At 57.4% G+C, this 18,227-nt stretch overlaps 2 long non-coding RNA genes across 3 annotated transcripts; one reads left to right on the plus strand and one right to left on the minus strand.

The window, feature by feature from the left end:
• Positions 1-9,344: 9,344 nt before the first annotated feature.
• Positions 9,345-11,154, minus strand: LOC142827541 (uncharacterized). Its single transcript, XR_012902208.2, has 2 exons — positions 11,035-11,154; positions 9,345-9,577 (listed from the first exon to the last, which is right to left on the minus strand). It is a non-coding gene; the product is annotated as an uncharacterized LOC142827541 (long non-coding RNA).
• LOC112544610 (uncharacterized) lies at positions 11,148-17,068 on the plus strand. Of its 2 annotated transcripts, XR_016349029.1 has the most exons (3): positions 11,148-11,164; positions 15,331-15,407; positions 16,836-17,068. It is a non-coding gene; the product is annotated as an uncharacterized LOC112544610 (long non-coding RNA). The 2 variants fall into 2 exon arrangements; XR_012902209.2 differs by lacking the exon at positions 11,148-11,164 and having other exon boundaries at positions 15,107-15,407.
• The last annotated feature ends 1,159 nt before the right edge of the window (positions 17,069-18,227 follow it).

The following is an 18,227-nucleotide window of genomic DNA, read 5'->3' on the forward strand; positions in this document are numbered from 1 at the left end:
CGTTCTCAGGGCCCTTTGGTCCCTGCCCCTCCCTCTGCCATGAAACCTGCCTGGTCCCTTCCCCCGGCATCCAGAGGGTGGAGTTTCCCTGTAACACGTGCAGCTCCCCAGATTATTGGGAAGGTGACAAATGACACTTGTTTCGCAATTAAAGAGAAAGCGCTGAACTATGGAGGGTGTCGGTGGGAGCCCTTTGAACTGAGTCTGCGAGTCAGAGGGACCTGATGGAGACTTGTAATTCTGAACATCATGGGTCGGAGCCCAGCATCACACAGGCAGGTGCCTTTTCAGCTTCACATGTCTACGTAACAGATTCTTGAGCAACCCACTTGTCACACGTTCCAGAGGGGCAGCTGTGTGAGTCTGGTTCAGCAAAACCACAAGGAGACTCAGTTGGTTGAATTGCTCATCACTTGAAGTTCAGACCCGCTTGTCTCGATAGGACAGACAAAGTTTCTCCTTTTCCCCCTTCAGGCTTTGTTTATACAGTCATAGAATCACAGAACAGTAGTACTGGAAGGGACCTGGAGAGCTCAAGTCCAGTCCCCTGCCTTCACGGTAGGACCAAGCACCATCTAGACTATTCTTGACAGATGCCTGTCCAGCCTGCTCTTAAATATCTCTGGAAATGGCGATTCCACAGCCTCTGTAGGTAACTTATTCCAGTGTTTCACCACCCTGACAGGCAGGAAGTTTTTGCTAACGTCCAACGTAAACCTCGCTTGCTGCAGTTTAAGCCCATTGCTTCTTGCCCTATCCTCTGAGGCCATGAAGAACAATTTGTCTCCCTCCTTCTTGTGACACCCTTTTAGATATCTGAAAACTCGTATCCTGTCCCCTCTCAGTGTTCTCCTTTCCAAACTAAACCAGCCCTGTTCTTTCAGCCTTCCCCCATAGGTCATTTTCCCTAGACCTTTAATCATTCTTGTTGCTCTTCTCTGGACCTTCTCCAATTTCTCCACATCTTTCTTGAAATGTGGTGCCAAGAACTGCACCCAATACTTCAACTGAGGCCTAATCAGAGCAGAGCAGAGCAGAGCAGAGCAGAAAAATGATTTCCTGTGTCTTGTTCACAAGACTTCGGTTAATACATCGCAGAATCCTGTTTGCTTTTTTTGCACCAGTGTCACACTGATGACTCATATTTAGCTGGTGGTCCACTATGACCAATAGATGCCTCTGCAGTACTCCTTCCTAGACAGTCACTTCCCATTCTGTATGGGTATGTCTACACTACCCCCCTAGTTCGAACTAGGGGGGTAATGTATGCATACCGAACTTGCTAATGAAGCCCGGGATTTGAATTTCCCGGGCTTCATTAGCATAAAGCCGGCTCCGCCATTTTTAAAAGCCGGCTTGTTCGAACCCCGAGCCGCGCGGCTACACGCGGCACGGGCTAGATAGTTCGAACTACGTAATTATTCCGAACTATCTGTACGCCTTGTGGAACGAGGTGTACAGATAGATCGTAATGGCTACATAATTCGAACTATCTAGCCCGTGCCGCGTGTAGCCGCGCGGCACGGGGTTCGAACAAGCCGGCTTTTAAAAATGGCGGAGCCGGCTTTATGCTAATGAAGCCCGGGAAATTCAAATCCCGGGCTTCATTAGCAAGTTCGGTATGCATACATTACCCCCCTAGTTCGAAGTAGGGGGGTAGTGTAGACATACCCTATGTGTGGAAAGATTGTTCCTTCCTAACTGGAGCACTTTTCATTTGTCCTTGTTAAACTTCATCCTATTTACTTCAGACAATTTCTCCACTTTGTCCAGATCATTTTGAAGTATGACCCTTTCCTCCAGAGCGCTTGCAACCCCTCCCAGCTTCATATCATCTGTAATCTTAATAAGCGTCCTCTCTATACCAGTATCTATATCATTGATGAAGCTATTGAACAGAACCGGTCACAAAACAGACCCCTGCGGTACCCCACTTGTTATGCCTTTCAAGCAGGATTGTGAACCATTAATAACTACTCTGTGTGAATCGTTATCCAGCCAGTTACACACTCACCTCGGATTAGTCCCATCTAAATTGTTTTTGCCTAGTTTATTGATACGAATATTATGTGAGCCCATATCAAATGCCTTACTAAAGTCTAGTTATACCACAACCACCGCTTCTCCCTTAGCCACAAGACTCGTTATCAAAGAAAGTGATCAGATTGGTTTGACATGACTTGTTCTTTTCAATGTATGAATGGAGATTCATTGTCTCTGTCGGATCCCTTGGCTGGTCCCAGCTCAATGAACCTGCTGCTTCCCCGGACATAGGAACGGGAACATGAATGAATGACCTGAAGCTGGCTCATAAGCACTCACTTCCCCCACACCATCCTTTACAGGACCACATGAGCTAGGAGGGAAGAGTAAAAGAGTTGGGTTTGTTTAGTCTGTTAACGAGAAGACTGAGAGGGGACGTGACAGCAGCTTTCAAGTTCCTGAAAGGGCGTTACAAGGAGGAGGGAGAAAAATTGGTCTCCTTGGCCTCTGATGATAGAACAAGAAGCATCAGGTTTAAATTGCAGCAAGGGAGGTTTAGGCTGGAGAATAGGAAACGCTTCCCAACTGTCAGAGGGGTTTATCACTGGAATAAATTGGCTGGGGAGGTTGTAGAATCTCCTCACTGGAGACATTTAAGAGCAAGTTGAGCAGACATCTGTCAGAGATGATCTGGATGGTGCTTGGCCCTGCCGTGAGGGCTGGGGACTGGTGATTGCTTATCTCTTGAGGTCCATCCCAGCTCTAGTATTCCCGGAGTCTGTGTACACAGTATTGTTGCAGTTTCTCCAGGCAGGAATTTTATGAAAGTCTATTATCCATTGGTGATTTGTAGTCTAGTCCAAAAGGGACTCTGGCAGTGCCCAGTCAGATGCATGGAGCGGACACTAGCAGTCTGGCTACTGTGGGCAGAGGCCAGTGACAGTCTGTAGCCAGACCCTAAAGCGGTGACACACTTGCACCAGCTCCGGTGCAGGAGACCCCTTTGAGGAGCATGGTCTACAGGGCTGTGGCACAGACAGAGAGGAGAGAACCCTGCAGGCACACACAGAGAGCAGGGAGTGGGGACAGGGGCTCTCAGCAGACATGGGGTGCTCCGAGAGAGGGAAGGAAGAGGAGCTGTCCCACCAGCCAGCGCTTCTCCTGCCTGTGTCTTTAGGCTGCTCGTGGGTGGGGAGGGCTTGAGCGGGCTGGAAGGGGGCAGCTGGAAAGGCAGCACAGGGAGGGGCAAGAGGCTGCCATGCAGGAGGGCTGCTTTCTGCTCCTGTGTGGTCGTGAAAGTCCCTGGGGGCTACAAATGAGAAGAGGGGGGAAAGTGGGGGGCTCTGAGGTGAATGGGGGAGAGGAGCAACTGAGGAGACAGGGGAAGATGTGGTGCAGGGCATCAGGGGAAGAGGTGGGGCAGGGTCTGTTACGTGGACGTGTGGAGATGAAAAGGCACCTGCCTGTGTGATGCTGGGCTCCGACCCATGATGTTCAGAATTACAAGTCTCCATCAGGTCCCTCTGACTCGCAGACTCAGTTCAAAGGGCTCCCACCGACACCCTCCATAGATCATTTGTCACCTTCGCAATAGTCTGGGGAGCTGCACCTGTTACAGGTAAACTCCACCCACCTCGGGATGCCGGGGGAAGGGACCAGGCAGGTTTCATGGCAGAGGGAGGGGCAGGGACCAAAGGGCCCTGAGAACGTGGGGAGTTTGCATCACTGGGAGCGGCCCACTGGGCCAGAGCGACATTGCAGGGACCAACGCACACGTGGAGATCAGAGAGTTCATGCTCCTCCCTCAGCCCCTGCTCTCTGCCAACAAACTCTCTATAAATACCGGGATCCCCAGCCCAGCACCTCACCGGCCTCCAGCCTCCCTCTCTGCTCCTCTGCTCTGCAGCCCTGCTGAGACCCCAGCCCCCTCCAGCCATGAGGATCCTCTACCTGGTGTTTGCTGTTCTCCTGCTGGTCTCCTTGGCTGCTCCAGGTGAGCGGTCGCTCTGGGAGGGGCGGGAATAGGGACGGAGGAGGGGGATCGGCGGGTAACAGGAAGGACTCAGGCTCCCCGGCAGTGTCTGGTGGGGGGGCATGTTCTGGGGACAGTCTGAGCCAGGACCACTGTGAGCAGCACGTGGGTGTCCACTTGTCTGGGCATGTTTAGATGAGCCGCTGCTGAGACAGTCCTGAGCATCTGGCTCTCTGGGTTCCCGTCTAGCGAGTCCTTGGGGATTCCAAGTCGGGAGGTTTCCTGTAAGGACGGGCAGAGAATTCCACCCTCTCGCCAGCCCCCCGAGCTCAGACCCTGGGGCCAGCGCTCCCCCCGGCTGTGACCCTCACGTTACACACCTGGGTCCACACTGGGCACAGAGCTACAACAGGCCTGATTCCCAGAGGTGTGGGCAGCTCCAGCTACCTTGGCTGCCTTCTGAAATAGCGGTCACGTTCATGGAGGTGTCCGAATGTAGATTTAGGAGCCTGACAGCAGGCCCCTGCCTGCAAGGAACCTGGCTTTGGATTATAAAGATTGGGACTGAACAAAGACACAGCGAACTCTTCTCAGGGGAGTCCTGTGGACACTGAATTTGCGATGTCTCTGCTTTGGGGTTAACAATCCATTCGCCCATCCAGCCTCGGTCCAAATTCACTCTGAATTGGGAAATACGCCGTGAATGTTCCATGAGCCCCCTGCCATAGCGTGCTGGAGAGAGAGGAAATATCTCCCCACATGATTTAGAGGGTAACTTCTGACACAGAAGTGGGGTTAATACAGCTCATGGCCTCCATGAGTCTGCAGAGACTGAAAGAGTCGCAGAAAGACCCATGGAAATTTTCCCTCATTCAATTCCATGAGCGTTCACTTTTCTCTCTCTCTTTGAGCCTTCAGGAGCAGGGTTGTGAACTAATGAAATTACACGTCTAATCCAACAGTGCCCAGAATGCTTTGAACAAACGGCAGGAGCTGGGTTTTGTCGTCCCCATGAGGCTGTGCAGAGCCAGGCTCTGCCAGCGCCTCCTCAGCTGCCAGCTTCGACTCCTGCCGCCATCTTTGTGCCTCATTTCCCCAGCGTCTCTTTTCTCTCCCCCACCAACCGCCACGTCCCTTCCTCCCTCCCCTACATCCCCCTTATCCCCTTCCCTCCAGCCAGCCCCTCCCACCTTTCTCTGCGCTCTCCCCGTCCCTCTGTGCACCTCTCAGCACCTGCTCTCTCCCCTGCCCCCACCTGGCCTGGCCCTTCACAGCCTCCCTCCTTTCCCCTCCACGGCCTGGTCCTCCCCCTAAAACCTCTCCCCTGCCTCCCTTTTACACCTTGTCTCCACAGCTCAGCTCCTCTCCCTCCCTCTCACTGCTCCCACCCACCCGCTTTGCTGCCTCTGGCCCTGTCCCCATCCCTCCTCTCTGACTTTCCTCTCTTGCCACCAGCATCTTCCATTGGTGCCTGCTGTCCCCAGCCTAGGACTCAACCAACTGCCCCTGGTCACCGACAGCCACCATCTGAACTGCAGGGAATGGCAGGAGCCTGATTTCCCTTCCAAGGGCTCCCCCTTTTCCTCTCCCTCAGAAATGTCTCTGGGGTCCCTCAGGACATCAGGAGGTTGGAGCCCTGGGATCTGTGGGGGCAGGTGTCACTGGGGGGGGGGGGGCTCTCCAGGGGACACTAACCGTGTGGAGGCCGATCCCTCAGGAAGGGGAAGGCAGCCCCCACCGCGCTGAGCCGCCCTTCCCCTCTAGGGCAAGAAACGGCCCCTCAGCTGCCCCGTCGGTCTGACCCCTTGGGACGGGCCATGAACAGGAGTGTCCGAGTAAACCGCTGTGGGTTGGTGGGGTCCCATGTTCTGTCTCTAACCCGGACTCTCTGTCTGGCGCAGGCCTAGGGCAGAAGAAGGGCTGTGCTGGTCGCTGCGACTGGAAATGCGGCAAATACGAGTATGAGACCTACACGTACGACTGCCCCAAGTCCTACTGCTGCCTCCCCCTCAAAAAGTGGAAATGAGCCCGGAGGGATCCACCCGCCCTGGACCAGGAGCAGCCGCGGCAGCGGGTCCCCGACTCCCCACAGAAATGTCGTTCCCTCCCCCCATTAAACAAGAGCAGGCCTGGCCTTGGCGTGTGCCGTGTGGGTCACTCGTGTGTCGGGCCGTCGTGCAGAGCGGCCCAAGGGGGTGTGAACATGTTTGGGCAGGTGGCTACAGGGACACAGACCCAGACAGCTCAGGGACAGACTTTCCCACCTGCCCCTAAAATGCCCCAAGTTTCCCTCTCCAGTCCCTGGGCTCTGCCTGAGGAGTCCCAGGCCCTGTGTGAGCCTCCCCGCCCCACTGTGGGCAGACAGAGCGGGTGGGGTGGATGTGGGAACTCTGGGTCTGTTCCTGGTCGCTGGTGCTGAAATCTCTGGGTGCTGAGCATCAGAGGCCGGGCGGCACAGTATTGAAGTGAATAAAAACACTGCGCTGGCAGCGAGGGTCCCAGACAACTTCCTGGGGGCTGCAAAGCCGCCCCCCCCCCAACGCCCTCTTACCAGGTGCCCCCGGTCACAGTGCCCTTGGTGCTCACCCACTTTGGCCTCCTTCGGCCCATTCTTGGGGGAAATGGCTCCTTGGGCAAACTTGTATTTTAGTGGCCTGACCGAGACCCCTCCCCCATCCTCCCCTCCTTTGGAAGCTCCCTGTTGCCTCCCGCATCAAGCAACCCATTTTATCAGCCCCCACCCCTTCCTGCTGACTCCCTCAGCTCCTCTGCTGCCTCCAGCACACCCTCCCCCATCACCCCGGCCCCACTGACCCCCACCTCCAACGCAGCCCCTCAGGCATTGCTGCCCTCCTGCTCCTGGGCCTGCAGCCTCCTCGTGGTCACTCGTCCCTCTGGCTGGGTCGCCCGACACGACCCCTCCTGGGGCCAGGCAGCAACGTCTTTCCCTGGCCCACTGACCCAGGCTGGCCACTGCCTGGCCTGGGCCACGACCTCCGTGGCTGGTAGGGACCCAGGACCAGCCTCTCCTCTGGGTTCCCGCTCAAGGTCCTACAGTCGGCAGCCAAAGGCTGCAGAGCCCGACCGTGCTGCATTTCCCGCAGCCTTCGACCGCCTCCCTGGCCTCCCCTGCAGCGGTGGGGCTGCCCCACTCGGCTACAAGGGGTTAAATCAGGCTGGAGGCGTGTGTGCAGAGCCCCAGACAATCAGGGAGAGACTCAGAGGGAGCCGATCAGAGGACGGGGGGTGTTTGCTCGTGGGCCTGGGCTGTCGCATCATGGCCGTGGTGTTTTCCCAGGTCAGGGCTGGGTCCCTTTGCCGTTTTCATCTCTGCCACCAACAGTTTGGTCCAATAGGAGCGATTCCTCCCGCGCCCCGTCTCCAGTGTGAGTCGTGCCCTGGGAATAGTTGCTGGCAGATACTCACACACCACTGAGACGAAACGGGAAGAGCCTGCGCCGACTCCATTGGGTTTACACGTCTCCATCCTGCCGTGGTCAGCGACAGACTCTTGCATCCCTGGGGACACAGGAGCTAGAGAACGTCGCATCTTTCCCCATTGCAGGGGCTCACACAAGCTAACTTTCACCTGCCTCTGGACCGTTGCTCTGAGGCGCTGGCCACTGTCCTCTTGGGCTCGTTGTACGTGCCTGTGTCACACGCGGGGGCTGTGGGCAGAACTGGGTTTCTCTGCGTGTGCAGTGAAGGAGGCGGCAAAGAGCCCTGCCCCAGACAGGGAGGTCGGAAGCGCGAGGAGGCGCAGAGTCTGGGAGGAGGCAGGATGGCCATTGGCAGACGTCCCCTTGCTAACACAGCCCCTAGACACAGAACGGGGCTGGGAGCCTGGAGATCCTGCCTGCCATGCGGGCCCTGCCCAAGTCAGTGGCAAAGGTGCCCGTTTATTTCAGGGGGCCAGGGCTTCTCCCCAGGTGTCCTGCCCCTTCCAGGGGCGCACGGCAGCAGGATGCACACGCCCGGGGGGAGGAGGACGGCGGCTCTGACAGACACTGGTAGCCTTTGGGGGCCCCTGTAACGCTCCCAGGGTGACGTGGTGCAGGGTTCTGTGCGGGTGAATATCGGCTGTTGGCTTTCACTCGCCACCAACGCCTGTATCCGTGTGAACAGTCCACCGCTCGCCCTGCCCCCGCCATTCACCTCTCGCCCCTCTGCCCGGCTGTTCCCAAAGGGAAACAAGGTAACCCCACACAGACACACTGGCCCCAGCCAGCCCCCTGCAGCCCAGCAGTGTGCACGGTGCAACCCACAGAAGGGGCCCTCCGGACACGGGCTGGACCCCACTCAGCCATTGGGGGAGGGGCAGTGCCCAGAGCGGGGTGGCTCTTCTGTGCACAGTCCCCTCCTGCTCCTGTCTGCAAAGGTCCCCGGGGAAGGCTCTGGGGATGTGACTCTGACAAATCATTTGGCTGCATGGGAAGGCGTTCGGGAGCAAGAGGGAAACTGAGGCCCGTCCCTTTGCAGTGGGTGGAGAAGGGTCCTGTCGCCCTGTCCACAGGCTGAGCAGCGCAGGTGACAGTGGGTAGCACACAGCACTGTGACTGGGGTCTGAGCTTTTACCAAACAGGGCTCCGCTGACGCAGTGAGGACAGATCTGAGGGTCTCAGCAGAGAGGCCGGGGACTGAGTGTGACATGGGACTAAACTAACCCTCCCTACTGAAAAGTGACCTTTGGGGGAGACATGTGGCACTTTGGGGGCGGGTGGGGAAGTCGGGCCCTGAGCTGTCCTGGTCTGTGTCCCCACAAGACAACTGGCAACTTTCCTGTTGGCCAGGGAGACTGAACTCTGGCTGGGCCGCAGAGGAAATCCCGCCAGATCCGGGCTCTGTGGCCCTGGGCCCGGGAAGGAAGCGCGAGGCTGCTGCTACATGGGCATTTTCGTGACTAAAAGGTTTTTTGCTCAGGGATTTGGTAAAGCCCCCCCGCCCAGCCCTCCCCCGCCAAATGACAGCGCAGCTCTGGCGGGAGCTTCGTTAATGTGGAGGAACCTCTGGCCCCTCGTCGGGCCGGTTTTATCCTGTGGCGGGAGAGCTCTCCCCCGGCGATAACGGGGCTGCACTGCTCACCCGGCAACAGCGCGGCCGCAGTGGCCCTGCCATGTGGCTGTGAGCGGCGCGGTGCAGACGGGGCCTTCGGGGGCTTCTCCTCCCACAGCCCCTGCCCACCCAGCTCCTTCCCCCCGCACCACGTCCCTGCGCAGACGCGAGGGCAGGGAGGGGCCAGTTGCTTTTCTCTCTCCTGAGCCGTTTTGCAGCCTCGGCTCCGAGGTGACCGGCCCTTCCCTGGGCCCTCGGGCACAGGCCTGTTCACAGCCCCTTGGCCCACTCTGCACGACGGCCCCACACACGAGTGACCCACACGGCACACGCCAAGGCCAGGCCTGCTCTCGTTTAATGGGGGGAGGGAACGACATTTCTGTGGGGAGTCGGGGACCCGCTGCCGCGGCTGCTCCTGGTCCAGGGCGGGTGGATCCCTCCGGGCTCATTTCCACTTTTTGAGGGGGAGGCAGCAGTAGGACTTGGGGCAGTCGTACGTGTAGGTCTCATACTCGTATTTGCCGCATTTCCAGTCGCAGCGACCAGCACAGCCCTTCTTCTGCCCTAGGCCTGCGCCAGACAGAGAGTCCGGGTTAGAGACAGGAGCTGTGCCCACAGGCCCTGCCCACCATGCCCCCCCGCCCTCCTCCCGCGGTTCTCACACAGCTCGGACGGGGGGCTGGCCCTGACAGCGTCACCCCGGTTCCCGGACACTCCTATTCATGGCCCGTCCCAAGGGGTCAGACCGACGGGGCAGCTGAGGGGCCGTTTCTTGCCCTAGAAGGGAAGGGCGGCTCAGCGCAGTGGGGGCTGCCTTCCCCCTCCTAAGGGATCGGCCTCCACTCGGTTAGTGTCCCCTGGAGAGCCCCCCCAGTGACACCTGCCCCCACAGAACCCAGAGCTCCAACCAGCTCCCGCCTGATGTCCTGAGGGACCCCAGAGTCATTTCTGAGGGAGGGGAAAAGGGGGAGCCCTTGGAAGGGAAATCAGGCTCCTGCCATTCCCTGCAGTTCACATGGTGGCTGTCGGTGACCAGGGGCAGTTGGTTAAGAGTCCTAGGCCGGGGACAGCAGGCACCAATGGAAGATGCTGGTGGCAAGAGAGGAAAGACAGAGAGGAGGGATGAGGACAGGGCCAGAGGCAGCAAAGCGGGTGGGTGGGAGCAGTGAGAGGGAGGGAGAGGAGCTGGGCTGTGGAGACAAGGTGTAAAAGGGAGGCAGGGGAGAGGTTTTAGGGGGAGGACCAGGCCGTGGAGGGGAAAGGAGGGAGGCTGCGAAGGGCCAGGCCAGGTGGGGGCAGGAGAGAGAGCAGGTGCTGAGAGGTGCACAGAGGGACGGGGAGAGCGCAGAGAAACGTGGGAGGGGCTGGCTGGAGGGAAGGGGATAAGGGGGATGTAGGGGAGGGAGGAAGGGACGTGGCGGTTGGTGGCGGATAGAAAAGAGCAGCTGGGGAAATGAGGCACAAAGATGGCGGCGGGCGGAGAGGCTGGCAGCTGGGGAGGCGCTGACAGAGCCTGGCCCTGCACAGACTCATGGGGCTGACAATCTACATTGAGACACCCCCATGGAAGTGACTGCTGTTTCAGAAGGCAGCCAAGGTAGCTGGAGCTGCCCACACCTCTGGAAGTCAAACCTGCTTGATCTTTGTGCCCAGTGTGGACCCAGGTGTGTAACGTGAGGGTCACAGCCGGGGGGAGCGCGCTGGCCCCAGGGTCTGAGCTCGGGGGGCTGGCGAGAGGGTGGAATTCTCTGCCCGTCCTGACGGGAAACCTCCCGACTCGGAATCCCCAAGTGACTCGCTAGACGGGAACCCAGAGAGCCAGATGCTCAGGACTGTCTCAGCCGCGGCTCATCTAAACATGCCCAGACAAGTGGACACCCACGTGGTGCTCACAGTGGTCCTGGCTCAGACTGTCCCCAGAACATGCCCCCCCCACCAGACACTGCCGGGGAGCCCGAGTCCTTCCTGTTACCCGCCGATCCCCCTCCTCCGTCTCTATTCCCGCCCCTCCCAGAGCGACCGCTCACCTGGAGCAGCCAAGGAGACCAGCAGGAGAACAGCAAGCACCAGGTGGAGGATCCTCATGGCTGGAGGGGGCTGGGGTCTCAGCAGGGCTGCAGAGCAGAGGAGCAGAGAGGGAGGCTGGAGGCCGGTGAGGTGCTGGGCTGGGGATCCCGGTATTTCTAGAGAGTTTGTTGGCAGAGAGCAGGGGCTGGGGGAGGAGCATGAACTCTCTGATCTCCACGTGTGCGTTGGTCCCTGCAATGTCGCTCTGGCCCAGTGGGCCGCTCCCAGTGATGCAAACCCCCCACGTTCTCAGGGCCCTTTGGTCCCTGCCCCTCCCTCTGCCATGAAACCTGCCTGGTCCCTTCCCCTGGCATCCCGAGGTGGGTGGAGTTTACCTGTAACAGGTGCAGCTCCCCAGACTATTGCGAAGGTGACAAATGATCTATGGAGGGTGTCGGTGGGAGCCCTTTGAACTGAGTCTGTGAGTCAGAGGGACCTGATGGAGACTTGTAATTCTGAACATCATGGGTCGGAGCCCAGCATCACACAGGCAGGTGCCTTTTCATCTCCACACGTCCATGTAAGAGACCCTGCCCCACCTCTTCCCCTGATGCCCTGCACCACGTCTTCCCCTGTCTCCTCAGTTGCTCCTCTCCACCATTCCCCTCACAGCTCCCCGCTTTCCCCTCTCTTATCATATGTAGCCCCCAGGGACTTTCACGACCACACAGGAGCAGAAAGCAGCCCTCCTGCATGGCAGCCTCGTGCCCCTCCCTGTGCTGCCTTTCCAGCTGCCCCCTTCCAGCCCGCTCAAGCCCTCCCCACCCACGAGCGGCCTAAAGACACAGGCAGGAGAAGCGCTGGCTGGTGGGACAGCTCCTCTTCCTTCCCTCCCCCGGAGCACCCCATGTCTGCTGAGAGCCCCTGTCCCCACTCCCTGCTCTCTGTGTGTGCCTGCAGAGTTCTCGCCTCTCTGTCTGTGCCACAGCCCTGTAGACCATGCTCCTCAAAGGGGTCTCCTGCAGCCAGAGCTGGTGCAAGTGTGTCACCGCTTTAGGGTCTGGCTACAGACTGTCAGTGGCCTCTGCCCACAGTAGACAGACTGCTAGTGTCCGCTCCATGCATCTGACTGGGCACTGCCAGAGTCCCTTTTGGACTTGATCTGAGGAAGTGGGTCTGGCTCACGAAAGCTCATCATCTAATAAACCATCTTGTTAGTCTGTAAAGTGCTACGTAGTCCTGTACAATGGATAATGGACTTTCATAAAATTCCAAGCTGGAGAAACTGCAACAATACTGTGTACACAGACTCAGGGTATGTCTACACTACCCTGCTAGTTCGAACTAGCGGGGTAATGTATGCATATCGAACTTGCTAATGAAGCCCGGGATTTGAATTTCCCGGGCTTCATTAGCATAAAGCCGGCGCCGCCATTTTTAAAAGCCGGCTAGTACGAACCCCGTGCCGCGCGGCTACACGCGGCACGGGCTAGATAGTTCTAACTAGCTAGCCATTCTGAACTATCTGTACGCCTCGTGGAACAAGGTGTACAGATAGTTCGGAATGGCTAGCTGGTTCGAACTATCTAGCCCGTGCCGCATGTAGCCGTGCGGCACGGGGTTCGCACTAGCCGGCTTTTAAAAATGGCGGCGCCGGCTTTATGCTAATGAAGCCCGGGAAATTCAAATCCCGGGCTTCATTAGCAAGTTCGGTATGCATACATTACCCCGCTAGTTCGAACTAGCGGGGTAGTGTAGACATACCCTCAGGGTATACTAGAGCTGGGATGGACCTCAAGAGATAAGCAATCACCAGTCCCCGGCCCTCACGGCAGGGCCAAGCACCATCCAGATCATCTCTGACAGATGTCTACTCAACTTGCTCTTAAATGTCTCCAGTGAGGAGATTCTACAATCTCCCCAGCCAATTTATTCCAGTGATAAACCACCCTGACAGTTGGGAAGTGTTTCCTATTCTCCAGCCTAAACCTCCCTTGCTGCAATTTAAACCTGATGCTTCTTGTTCTATCATCAGAGGCCAAGGAGAACAATTTTTCTCCCTCCTCCTTGTAACGCCCTTTCAGGAACTTGAAAGCTGCTGTCACGTCCTCTCTCAGTCTTCTCTTTAACAGACTAAACAAACCCAACTCTTTTACTCTTCCCTCCTAGCTCATGTGGTCCTGTAAAGGATGGTGTGGGGGAAGTGAGCGCTTATGAGCCAGCCTACGTCATTCATTCATGTTCCCGTTCCTATGTCTGGGGAAGCAGCAGGTTCATTGAGCTGGGATCAGCCAAGGGATCCGGCAGAGACAATGAATCTCCATTCATACATTATAAAGAACAAGTCATGTCAAACCAATCTGATCACTTTCTTTGATAACGAGTCTTGTGGCTAAGGGAGAAGCGGTGGTTGTGGTATAACCAGACTTTAGTAAGGCATTTGATATGGGCTCACATAATATTCGTATCAATAAACTAGGCAAAAACAATTTAGATGGGGCTACTCCAAGGTGAGTGTGTAACTGGCTGGATAACGATTCACACAGAGTAGTTATAAATGGTTCACAATCCTTCTTGAAAGGCATAACAAGTAGAGTTCCGCAGGGGTCTGTTTTGGGACCAGTTCTGTTCAATAGCTTCATCAACGATATAGATACTGGTATAGAGAGGACACTTATTAAGATTACAGATGAAATGAAGCTGGGAGGGGTTGCAAGCGCTTTGGAGGAAAGGGTCATACTTCAAAATGATCTGAACAAAGTGGAGAAATGGTCCGAATTAAATAGGATGAAGTTTAATAAGGACAAATGCAAAGTGCTCCAGTTAGGAAGGAACAATCTTTCCACACATACAGAATGGGAAGCGACTGTCTAGGAAGGAGCACTGCAGAGGCATCTATTGGTCATAGTGGACCACCAGCTAAATATGAGTCATCAGTGTGACACTGGTGCAAAAAAAGCAAACACGATTCTACGATGTATTAACCCAAGTCTTGTGAGCAAGACACAAGAAATCATTTTTCTGCTCTGCTCTGCTCTGCTCTGCTCTGATTAGGCCTCAGTTGAAGTATTGGGTGCAGTTCTTGGCACCACATTTCAAGAAAGATGTGGAGATATTAGAGAAGCTCCAGAGAAGAGCAAGAAGAATGATTAAAGGTCTAGGGAAAATGACCTATGGGGGAAGGCTGAAAGAACAGGGCTGGTTTAGTTTGGAAAGGAGAACACTGAGAGGGGACAGGATACGAGTTTTCAGATATCTAAAAGGGTGTCACAAGAAGGAGGGAGAAAAAATGTTCTTCTTAGCTTCAGAAAATAGGGCAAGAAGCAACGGGCTTAAACGGCAGCAAGCGAGGTTTAGGTTGGACGTTAGCAAAAACTTCCTGCCTGTCAGGGTGGTGAAACACTGGAATAAGTTACCTACGGAGGTTGTGGAATCTCCATTTCCAGAGATATTTAAGAGCAGGTTGGACAGGCATCTGTCAAGAATGGTCTAGATGGTGCTTGGTCCTGCCGTGAAGGCAGGGGACTGGACGTGATGACCTCTTCAGGTCCCTTCCAGTACTGCTGTTCTGTGATTCTATGACTGTATAAACAAAGCTTGCAGGCGGAAAAGGAGAAACTTTGTCTGTCCTATCAAGACAAGCGGGTCTGAACTTCAAGTGATGAGCAATTCAACCAACTGAGTGTTCAGAAATTATTTATATCTGAGGTGCCCTGGGTCTCCTTGTTGTTTTGCTGAACCAGACTCACACAGCTGCCCCTCTGGAAAGTGTAACAAGTGGGCTGCTCAAGTCTCTGTTACGTGGACGTGTGGAGATGAAAAGGCACCTGCCTGTGTGATGCTGGGCTCCGACCCATGATGTTCAGAATTACAAGTCTCCATCAGGTCCCTCTGACTCACAGACTCAGTTCAAAGGGCTCCTACCGACACCCTCCTGGATCAGCACTTTGTGTTCAGTGAGAAAACAAGTGTCATTTGTCACCTTCGCAATACATCTGGAGACCTGCACGTGTTACAGGTAAACTCCACCCACCTCAGGATGCCGGGGGAAGGGACCAGGCAGGTTTCATGGCAGAGGGAGGAGCAGGGACCAAAGGGCCCTGAGAACGTGGGGGGTTTGCATCACTGGGAGCGGCCCACTGGGCCAGAGCGACATTGCAGGGACCAACGCACACGTGGAGATCAGAGAGTTCATGCTCCTCCCCCAGCCCCTGCTCTCTGCCAACAAACTCTCTATAAATACCGGGATCCCCAGCCCAGCACCTCACCGGCCTCCAGCCTCCCTCTCTGCTCCTCTGCTCTGCAGCCCTGCTGAGACCCCAGCCCCCTCCAGCCATGAGGATCCTCCACCTGGTGTTTGCTGTTCTCCTGCTGGTCTCCTTGGCTGCTCCAGGTGAGCGGTCGCTCTGGGAGGGGCGGGAATAGGGACGGAGGAGGGGGATCGGCGGGTAACAGGAAGGACTCAGGCTCCCCGGCAGTGTCTGGTGGGGGGGGGGGGGGGGCATGTTCTGGGGACAGTCTGAGCCAGGACCACTGTGAGCACCACGTGGGTGTCCACTTGTCTGGGCATGTTTAGATGAGCCGCTGCTGAGACAGTCCTGAGCATCTGGCTCTCTGGGTCCCTGTCTCTGGGAACCTGTCACTCCCCGCGCCATGGACCTTCTTCCCTCATTGCCCTCAGTGGAGTTCGACTGACTCTCCCCGTGAGGCTTGATGAAGAAGGTTTTCAATTATCGCAATTACACGTCGAATCTCCCCCTGCCCAGCAGGGTCTGTGCAAACGGCAGGAGCTGGGTTTTGTCGTCCCCATGAGGCTGTGCAGGGCCAGGCTCTGCCAGCGCCTCCTCAGCTGCCAGCCTCTCCGCCCGCCGCCATCTTTGTGCTTCATTTCCCCAGCTGCTCTTTCCTCTCCTCCACCAACCGCCACGTCCCTTCCTCCCTCCCCTACATCCCCCTTATCCCCTTCCCTCCAGCCAGCCCCTCCCACGTTTCTCTGCGCTCTCCCTGCCCCTCTGTGCACCTCTCAGCACCTGCTCTCTCTCCTGCCCCCACCTGGCCTGGCCCTTCACAGCCTCCCTCCTTTCCCCTCCACAGCCTGGTCCTCCCCCTAAAACCTCTCCCCTGCCTCCCTTTTACACCTTGTCTCCACAGCCCAGCTCCTCTCCATCCCTCTCACTGCCCCCATCTCAGCTGGCCCCTCCTCTGCCTCTGGCCTTGTCCCTACAGCTCCCCTCTACCTCTTCTCTCTTGCCACCAGCATCTCCCCTTGTCCTCACCCCCTCCCCATTCTACCTGCTGCCGCCCCCCACCATCCTAGGGCTCTCACACCGCCCCCCCCCCAGGTCACCGACGGCCTCCCAGGGAGCCCCCATCTGAAATGCAGGGAATGGCGCAACCCCCATTTTCCTTTCCAAGGGGCTCCCCCAATTCCCCTCCCCCAGAACTGACTCTGGGGTCTCTCAGGCCATGAGGCGGGAGGTGGATGCAGCCCTGCTCTCTGTGGGGGCAGGTGTTACTGGGGGGGTTCTCCAGGGGACACTAACCGTGTGGAGGCCGATGCCTCAGGAAGGGGAAGGCAGCCCCCACCGCGCTGAGCCGCCCTTCCCTTCTAGGGCAAGAAACGGCCCCTCAGCTGCCCCGTCGGTCTGACCCCTTGGGACGGGCCATGGATAGGAGTGTCCGGGAACCGGGGTGACGCTGTCAGGGCCAGCCCCCCGTCCGTGCTGTGTGAGAACCGCGGGAGGAGGGCGGGGGGGCATGGTGGGCAGGGCCTGTGGGCACAGCTCCTGTCTCTAACCCGGACTCTCTGTGTCTGGCGCAGGCCTAGGGCAGAAGAAGGGCTGTGCTGGTCGCTGCGACTGGAAATGCGGCAAATACGAGTATGAGACCTACACGTACGACTGCCCCAAGTCCTACTGCTGCCTCCCCCTCAAAAAGTGGAAATGAGCCCAGAGGGATCCACCCGCCCTGGACCAGGAGCAGCCGCGGCAGCGGGTCCCCGACTCCCCACAGAAATGTCGTTCCCTCCCCCCATTAAACGAGAGCAGGCCTGGCCTTGGCGTGTGCCGTGTGGGTCACTCGTGTGTGGGGCTGTCGTGCAGAGCAGCCCAAGGGGCTGTGAACAGGCCTGTCCCCGAGGGCCCAGGGAAGGGCCGGTCACCTCAGTTACCTGCAATATGGCTCGTGGGAAAGGGAACGAGCTTGTGGGCTGAACCGTCGCTCTGGTTTCAGCTGGCGAGGTCTCGTGGAGGCCCAGGGCCTGGTTCATTCAGCCATGGAGGGAGCAGTGCAGCCCCCTGTTCCCGTCAGGAGAGGTCGCTCCCGGTGACACAGTAAAACAGCCTTGATAAGGCTGCCAGAGGTTCCCCACAGAAGGGCTGGTCCCACTGCTGGAGGACTGTCCAGACAGGCGCTTTTCAATGCTGCAATGTTTGTCATTCCGGTGGTTGTTTTTGCAGACCCCAGAGTGACAAACGAAAGTGCCTGTGTGGACACAGCCTCAGGCTGCCCGCTCCGGGCCATCGCGTCTCAGCGCTGATGGTGGGAATTTCCTCCAGGGTCCAGGAAGTCCAGTCTCCATAGTCCACTCAGCCCCCGCTGCCCTGCTGGGACCCACAGGAACGCTGTGTTCTGGTGACACAGACCAGCAGAGCTCAGGTCCAGGCTCCCCCACCCAGCCCTAGTGCCCCAAATCCCCAGCAGTGAAGAGAGGCCAGTTCCCTCCCACGGCTCACTCAGTCCCCGGCCTCTCTGCTGAGACCCCCAGATCTGTCCTCACTGGGTCAGCGGAGCCATGTTTGTGTAAACTCAGACTCTAGTCACAGTGCTGTGTGCTACCCACTGTCACCTGCGCTGCTCAGCCTGTGGACAGGGCGACAGGGCCCTTCTCCACCCACTGCAAAGGGATGGGCCTCAGTTTCCCTCTTGCTCCCGAACGCCTTCCCATGCAGCCAAATGATTCGTCAGAGTCACATCCCCAGAGCCTTCCCCTGAGGACCTTTGCAGACAGGAGCAGGAGGGGACTGTGCGCAGAAGAGCCACCCCGCTCTGGACACTGCGCCTCCCCCCATGGCCGAGTGGGGTCCAGCCCGTGTCCGGAGGGCCCGTTCTGTGGGTTGCACCGCGCACACTGCTGGGCTGTAGGGGGCTGGCTGGGGCCAGTGTGTCTGTGGGGAGTTACCTTGTTTCCCTTTGAGAACAGCCGGGCAGAGGG

This window comes from Pelodiscus sinensis, chromosome 3, assembly GCF_052426305.1.
Source record: "Pelodiscus sinensis isolate ZL-2025 chromosome 3, ASM5242630v1, whole genome shotgun sequence".
Classification (NCBI taxonomy): Eukaryota; Metazoa; Chordata; order Testudines; family Trionychidae; genus Pelodiscus; species Pelodiscus sinensis.